This window comes from Humulus lupulus, chromosome 3 (genome assembly GCF_963169125.1).
Source record: "Humulus lupulus chromosome 3, drHumLupu1.1, whole genome shotgun sequence".
Taxonomy (NCBI): Eukaryota; Viridiplantae; Streptophyta; class Magnoliopsida; order Rosales; family Cannabaceae; genus Humulus; species Humulus lupulus.
In genome coordinates, this window is record NC_084795.1 from 184,984,450 (window position 1) to 184,993,087 (window position 8,638).

Sequence of the window (8,638 nt, forward strand, 5' to 3'; positions counted from 1 at the left end):
ATGTCGTCCACATAAACCTCCATGTTTCACCCCAACTGGTTCTTAAACATCTTGTTAATCATCCTCTGGTAGGTGGCATTGGCATTCTTCAGTCTGAAAGGCATCACGATGTAACAGTAGACACCCTTATCGGTTTAAAAACTAGTATGTTCCTGGTCTGTGACATGCATGAATATCTTATTATATCCCGAGTATGCATCCATGAACGACAACAAATCATAGCCAGATGTGGCATCAACCATCTGATGTATCTTGGGGAGCAGAAAGAAGTCTTTAGAACAGGCTTTGTTAAGGTCTGAGAAATCGATGCACGTCCTCCAGGTGCCATTTGGTTTTGGCACAAGAATAGGGTTAGACAACCATCTAGGGTACTGGGCTTCTCGGATAAACCTATTGGAGATGAGCTTGTCTACCTCGGCCTTGAAAGCCTCTTTCTGAGTTTGATCAAACGTCCTTTGCTTCTGTTGGACGGGAGCAAAGCTGGGATCGACATTCAAGGCATGTCATATGATGTTTAGATCAATGCCAGTCATGTCGGAATGCGACCATGCAAACACATCTTGATTTTCTTAGAGGAAGTCCACCAATGCTTCTTGGACTTCCATCTTCAAGCTTCCCCCAACTTTTATTTTTCTATCAGGGGCGGAGGTATCAAGAACTACCTCCTCCACCTCCTCTATTGGTTCACTGGATCTCTCATCTTGAACCCTCGGGTCCAATTCGTCGGGCCTGATCACCTAGACAGTTGATACCTCCGACACCTCGGGCTTCTCAGGGACTTCTTCCGCCACTACCATTATGAGAGTTTTGAGGGAGACATTGTAACACTGTCTCACCTCTTTCTAGTCTCCGCGAATAGTACCAATTCCTGCCTCTATGGGGAACTTCATGCATAGGTGGCGGATGGAAGTGACAACTCTGAACTCCACCAATGCAGGTCATCCCAAAATGGCTTTATACGCCGAGGAACAGTCTACTACCACAAAGGTGCAATATTTGAAGGCATGGAAAGGCACCTCTCCAAGTGTTATAGGGAGCTTTATTTGTCCCATCGAGATGAGGGCCTCTCCCGAGAATTCCTAGAGAGTCGAGGCGCACGGGGACAAGTCTGTAGTGGTCAGCCCTATTTTCTCGAAGGCTAATTTAAACAGGATATTCACCAAACTCCCGTTGTCTACCAGAATTCGCACCACCATTTTGTTGGAGACTTGGTTCTCAATTACCAACGGGTTGTGGTGCAGGAAGTGCACTCACCGAGCATCGTCTTCGGAGAATGTTATGACTTGGTTAGTCATTCGGGGCATTTGGGCAGATAACTGAGCCAAAGCCATCACCTCGTTGTCATGATTCAAAGCTCGTGCATATCTGTTCTGCGAGCCTCGAGAGGTACCACCCAAGTGGGGTCCTCCTAGATGGTTCCTACTTTCCCATTCACTGGAGGAGGTCCTTGGGCCACTAGATGTTGTGGGACCACATGAGCAACTGTTGGAACCTGCGGAGCAATAGATGGCACGAGCGCTCCTACTGTAGGGGGTTGCGCCTGACGTGCTCCACCTTTAGCGAATTGGTGGAGATGTCCCAGCTTGATGAGGTTCTCGATCTGATCCTTGAGCTGGCGACACTCATTGGTGTGGTGCCCTATGTCATTGTGAAAATGACAAAATTTTCTAGGGTCTCATCTTTCCCTGTCTCTCTGGATGGGTTTCGGCTTCCTACAGTGAGCATGTTGTACCGTGGCCACGAAGATATTTTCTCAGGAGTCTACCAAGTCAATATACTCGGAGTATTGCGAGACATACTTCTCGCCATAGGTAGCTCCCTGCTCAACCTGTGTTGTTCCATTTCCCTTGGGCCTCTGGCCCTTGTCCTTCCCCCCGCGTCAACTACTACTGGGAGCTCGACTAGATTTAGCAGGCAGGAATGGTGCAACAACTCCAGCACAGAATGCAGGCTGAAAAACACTGTATCCAATGGGCGCCGCTCCGTATCCTATTGGAGCCATATTGAATCCAGGAGTGGGCATGGTGCTAAAATCGGAAGGCGGAACACTTTGGCTGGGTTGGACTCCCCTCAAGCTTGGTTGGACGGGAGCGTAAGGGGAATATTGGATTCCTGAAGCCATAGGGTCAGGCATGGTCGAAGTAGGGAAAGCGACGAGTACTCCAAATGCCCCAATTTGGACATCCTCCCAGCTGATATATTCTTGTGCTCGATGAATAAAGTCGTTGAGTTGTCGGCATCCCCTCAGCTGGAGGTCATCCCAAAGCAAGGACCCTGCGTGGATGCTAGCCTGTAAGGCCATCAACTACTGGTCATCAACAACCTTCTTGGTTCTCGCCGCCTCCTCCTTGAATCGTTTGATGTATGCCTTGAGGGTCTCGAAGGGCCCTTGTTTAATGTTGGCCAAAGCATTGACCTCAAAGCTCACCTTCTGATCTCCTATGAATTGCCTTCGAAAGGAAGATGATAGATGATGCCACGAATGAATGGATCCTGGTCTATGCTTCTTGAACCATTCATCTGCTAGTCCCATAGGATGATCAGGAACACGTGACACTTAGCATTGTTGGAGACGCAGTGTACCGACATCAACCTATTGAACTTAGAATGGTGGTCGGTGGGATCCCAGCTGCCATCATAGGGCAGAGTGGCCGACATTTTGAAACCCTGCGGCAAGGGGGCTTCCATAATGTGGGGAGCACATGGCTCCAATTCTTTGTCTTCTGAGTTTGAGTCGTGGCCATATCGTCTGGCCATTCTTAGCATGATCTTCTTTAGACTCTCTAACTTCACACGGAGCGGATCTCGGTCTCGGTTGACGCTCTGCGTCAGGTTATCTCTTCTTTGGTTGTTGAGGTTGTCCCATAGGTCTGATAAGACCTTTCCTGGTGGGTTCATGCCCATTGGCCTTATTACATCTTCGGGCATTAAGGTTGTCCCACAGGCCAGCTTGACCCTGGGACGCATCGTTATTCTCGGGATGAGCCACCTCGGTTTCTCCGTTAGACTCAATATTTTCATCATTTACTGAGATACTAATGCCATATTCTCAGTTCTCTGAGAAGTTCCTTGGGCGGACCCCCAGATCGTTGTTCCTACGGGGTTGGCAAGGTCCCGAGGAAACACCACCTCCAGGGTTCATGCGATCTGTATGGGTGCGTCGGGGTGGAACGCACTGAGCTCCACAAGCGCTGATAGCCTGGCAGTGTCCTCGAGCCCCTAGGCCATTACCTTTACCAGCCTACTAGGGAACCTGGTGGCCCTCAGGGTCTTGATTAGCCCCTTTTCTACTTTGGAGCATGATTATCATCAACTTTTCCTTTACCGCGATCTTGTGGTGGTACTGGGGTTCCAACTCCTGTTGGGTGCTTGGTGGGCATCCTAGCTGGCAGATCTCGCACGGCTGCAGCTGGGTGCCCGGGAGGCACTTTGCCTGTATTGACAGGTGGCACTCCAACAGGGTGCGCAGGTGGCACGCCAGTTGGGTGCCCAGCTGGTACATTGCCATTGGGGTCGACTCGCAGCCTCTTGGCTGCAAGAGTGGCCTTCATGGCAAGTACCATCTCTTGTAGGGCGGCGATGTTACCCTCTTGAGCATCGATCTTTTGTGCTGGGTGGCTACCTGATCATGGAGCACCACCACCTCCGGGGTCTCCTCCACATCCATGGGCTGAGGGTATTCTTCCTCATAATACCCCTGGTCAACATTGTCATCTTCGCCGTCGTATTCGGCATCTTCGTCGTAGTCCTCCACCATCTCAGGCATGTCCTGAGGTGGCTGCTAACTGGGTTCTGTAACGCCCTACTACCTTAGAGCCGTTACTAAGTGGGTTTAAAATGTGCAATTAACTCGCTAAACGAGGTTTTTAGAACAAAAGTGTAATTAAACAAAAAGTCAAGGCTGTAATCTTTAAAAGTACTCTATTTCATTAAAAGTTCAAGAGTTTTACATATGGGATCCCAAAATGAGGTATGCAAAATATTTACAGTTCAAAACAGATTTGCAGATGACTAATTATCGAAACATAGTTTAATACAGCCATTTCTCAAAATGCCCCCAACCAAAGCAGTTGGGCAGGCCAAACATGTACACGCCGCCCCACACTCTCCGTACTCATGGCTGGTTGACCTTCTCTTTTCCCTTACCTGCAACACAGAGCACCCGTGAGCCGAAGCCCAGCAAGAAAACTCATACAGCACATAACATATGCATATCACACAATCACTATAACAGATAACTCACAGTTAATCAGACAATCCATAAGAATTAAACACATATACGGCCATGCTGTCCTAGAAGCGTTACCAAAGCCTGGGTTCTCGGTCCACACCGTAAGGATATCCCATGTATTCTTTGGGGTCTCACTCTAACCACAAGCACTCCATGTGCTAAGTGATATTCCCGGCCCCACTGCCGTTCTCAGCCTTCGTCGTTCCCGGCTCCTTTGCCGTTCATTCTGCTATAACCACATATAGCATTCTCAAACAACAATCAAACATATGATAATTCATTTAAAGCTACATCCTAGCAATAATACAATCTAGGGCTGTGCCCTGCAACCACACTATGGGCCCATGCCCTGCTCTATGGGTGTTACAGTTTTCTTACCTGTATCCCGAGCTTCATAATGCACCAAGGTCACGAGCATGGTCCTCTATCCCAAGCCTCTTCGTAAACCTAGCCACAACATATAGGAAGTACTCTTTAGTACTAACCAATCCAAAACCACCGCTCGGGGCTAATCTCATACTCTTGAAATCCCCAAATTCCTAAAACAATGTATCGGAAACATCCCCCGAGCCCCCGGAGCAAATGCCCAAAAATGCAAAATTTCCTATCCTGAAAATAGCCTAGCGCCGCGGCACTGCCCTTGAGGGCCGCGGCGCCCAGCAAGTCAGAGAGTACCCCCCAACCTTGAAGCAGCCTCGCGCTGCGGCGCCAAAGAACAGGGCCGCGACGCCCCTTCGTGAACCTAGAAATCTGGGTTTTCCCCTGCGTTTTTCCCGAGCCAAAACAACTCCAATTCAACCCAAACAAGTACCTAAGCTCCAAAACCAATTTAAAACCCCAAAAGAACCCTCTAACAACTTATAAACACCATCCACAAGTATAAACACATGATCACTTTCATAAATCACACTTTGATTCCAAATCTCAGTAGTTCAAACCAGTAAGTTAGAAACTTAAACCAAAGCCTACAAAAACCTAAACCATACTTCAAATTCCTTAAACCACAACGGAAATAAACCTCATAATTGCACATAATCCTTACCTCAAGTGGAGAATTCAACCTTAAGCTCCCTTGATTCCAGCTTCAAGCTAAGCCCTCTGATTTCACAAGCTGAATTCCCAAACAAACCAGCCACAAACCATCTTTCAATTCCAACCTAAATTCTATAAAAACTTGCTAAAACACAGAGATTTCAGAGATAAGACTTACCTCTAACCAATCTTGACTTCTGCTTGGCTTTAACTGCATCAAACCACCTTGATTCCTCCCCTAAGTCCCAAAATTCCCAACTCTCTTCCTTTCTGCCCTTAGCTCTCCTTTTTCTTTCAGCATAAACTGAGTTGTCTAGGTGAGAAAATGTGAGTGATATGTCCCTTAGCTGAAGTTTATCCAAACCTTTGCCAAATGACTATTCTACCCTTCCATAAATATCCTTTCCTAACTAAACCTCAAGGGCACTTTTGTCCTTTCACCTATATTACAATTCTACCATTTCCCATCTAAACTTGTTACTCTCAGCAGTTACTAATGGTTACCCAGGTTACTCAATCACCAATAACCATTAACCACTAATTCTCAATTCAACTTACGAAATTCCCCAAAGTACCCCTAGGCTCCTCCCGAGCTGGGTATAAAATCCCGTTGTGACTTTTAAGTTAACTAGCTCTCTAGGACCATCTCGGCACGTGCATCACATTAATATCACCACACTCACGTGGTACAAATCACATAATACAATTATCACATTTATGCCCTCAACGGGCTAAAATTACCAATTTACCCCTAACATACAAACGGGGTCCACATGCATATTTATACCACCTAAACATGCATTCTAATCACATATTCATTCAAATTCATATATTAACATATTAATTCACTTATTGCCCTCCAGGCACGCTAATCAAGTTCCTAAACCTTATTAGCAACTTGGGGTGTTACAGGTTCCCTTCCTTCAACTCCGATAGGAGGGAATATGTCATCTTCAACAATTCTTCGAGTAGTTACCATGGCTATAAGTCTTCCGAATGCTTTCTTCAAGCTCTCAATGAAAGCACCAAAATATTGACTGCCTTTTTCGCTATCAACCTTAAAACGAAATATTAAAGAAATAATTAACAAGAACACAAAAGGTTTTTACGTGGTTCAGGCTATATAAAAGAGCCCTAGTCCACGAGTCTCTGGTATTAAGAGGATTGAAAGCTTGTTGATGCAAGCTCCAATGGTGTATTCTCATGTAGCGTTTAGATTGCTTTGAGTATAAGGTCTTTTTCTCTCTAAAGAGTCGAACCCTTTAAAATGAGGCTCCCACCCCTATTTATAGAGGCTGGGGTCATTAATACTAATCATCTATAATTAATACACATTCTTCCCGTTATTGGGGAATTAATACCACTTCAATGCATTAGGCTACATCGAATAGAGAGCGCGACCCAGGCGAGATTCACGGGGCCCACTGCAGAAAGGTACATGCTTTATGGGAAACATGCCCCAGGTACTGTCAGGGCATGCTGGCTGTATTTCCGTGTCAGACGGCATAGTGGGAGTGCAAATTGACGAGTTGACACTAGACAACACTGGATGAATCACCAAAAAGGTTGCCAGGCGATCCTTTAACGCTACAAACACGCACTGGTTGACACCTGGCTTGTCCTTGAGGTCCTGAGGACAAGATCATTAGCCTGGAGGACAATGACTTGCAAAGAGCTCGAGGACAGTTAACTAGCCTTCAGGGCATGGCCTCAGATAGAGATGTCCATACCTTGTCTTTATCCGAGGAACGTGGCCTTCTTTCAAGATATCCACCCTCCGAGGATTGACCTCGGGGGGTGGCCTCACTTGAAGATAACCGTGTCCGGCTACTAGCGTGCAGGACATGGCCTTACCACACTTGTTTCTGATCACCACATGTCCCTTGGTGAAAACACGGACAATAGGTAGAGTGGGGCATTGATTTGGCATCTGAACATGAAAGATATTCAAATTTTATTGCAACTTTTTTCCTATCATATCATAAATTATATATTTCTTGGTTGCCTAATTTTGTAGATACCCGACAAAGGTTAAATTCTAGAAGCCTGTTATTGTTTATAATTACTCGAAAGGCATAAAAGCATTTTACATGAGGCTGAATGATGATTGTAAGAAAATTACTACTATGGATGTTCTTATACCAAAGGTAGGCTATTTTTTTCCTTTCTCTATATAAGCTTAGCAAGAACATTGGTTAAGCATTTTGTTAGGTTATTGTTTCTCCTGTATATCTATTAATTCATGTCTTTAATTTTCAGGTGGGAGAATTGATAGGAGGAATGATATGATGTTATTCAAAGCACGTATGAGAAGTTTCTCCTTCAAAATGTTGTGTTTGTTATACTATGCAGGCATAGAAAATGGACAGGGACAAAAAGAGGTGGGGAACAAGTAAAAAGGATTTGAAGATTATAAACTTTTGCTTGTTTTTTAGTTCTGTTGTTGCAAACTCTACGTATGTCATTATATTTTTTCTATACCAAAGAGCTATAAAACTCTTTAAATTGCTTGGAGTTCACTTAAGAGCAAATAAGATGGTAACCAATTAACCAATTACCCTGATGGATAACAAGTTATCCCAATTGTAACAGGTTATTTTGCTTTAAAAAACTCACCAAAAACAAAATATCAAACAAAAAAGTAATTAGTTACCTTGATATATCACAAAAAAAATCATTTGAAGCCCTGCAATTTTTTTTATAAAAAAAAGCTCTATAAGGTGTAATTGGTGACCCATCTTTTAAAAAAACTCACCAAAAATATATCAAAAAATATAGGTAACTAGTTACCCCAAAAATCGTAACTGGTTACCTGATGGAGACATCCGTATTTGAAAAAAATTCATATATGAAGACGTGAGTAACACAAGTAACTGGTAACCTTACCTAGACTTAAAAAAATATACAAACTAAAAAGAAAGAAAACAATGTTTATAATCAATAAATAAAAAACTAATAAACATAATTCATATTAAAAAAAAAACTTTGTAAAACAACCACGGTAAAATTTAATATAAAAATAGTTATATAATATTAATATAAAAAAATTAATTAAGCTAAAAAAATAATAATCAAATTACAAAAATATCCTTTCAAATTTAATAAGCCTTGAATAAGAGTAAAACTATGGCATAAACAAACTTTTATATAAAAATATGGGAAACTAAATCCAAAAATTTAAAATTCTTAAAAAAAATCCATAAAATAAGTTTTATTCATATTTTTGTAAACTTGATTAAAAAAGCCATATAAAATGTAATTTCCACTTTTCCTTATTCGGGCCCAAATTCGAACCCACTTTGAAGCTCATATTTAAGCTCATTTTATTATTGCTAAAAAAAGTTAGGATGGAGAATTGAATCCCCCACCTCCTCT

General features: G+C 43.5%; 1 pseudogene; it reads left to right on the top strand.

Moving 5' to 3' along the window:
• Nucleotides 1-7,552, top strand: part of LOC133825263 (asparagine--tRNA ligase, cytoplasmic 1-like) — a 44,629-nt pseudogene extending 37,077 nt beyond the window's left edge.
• Nucleotides 7,553-8,638: the final 1,086 nt, after the last annotated feature.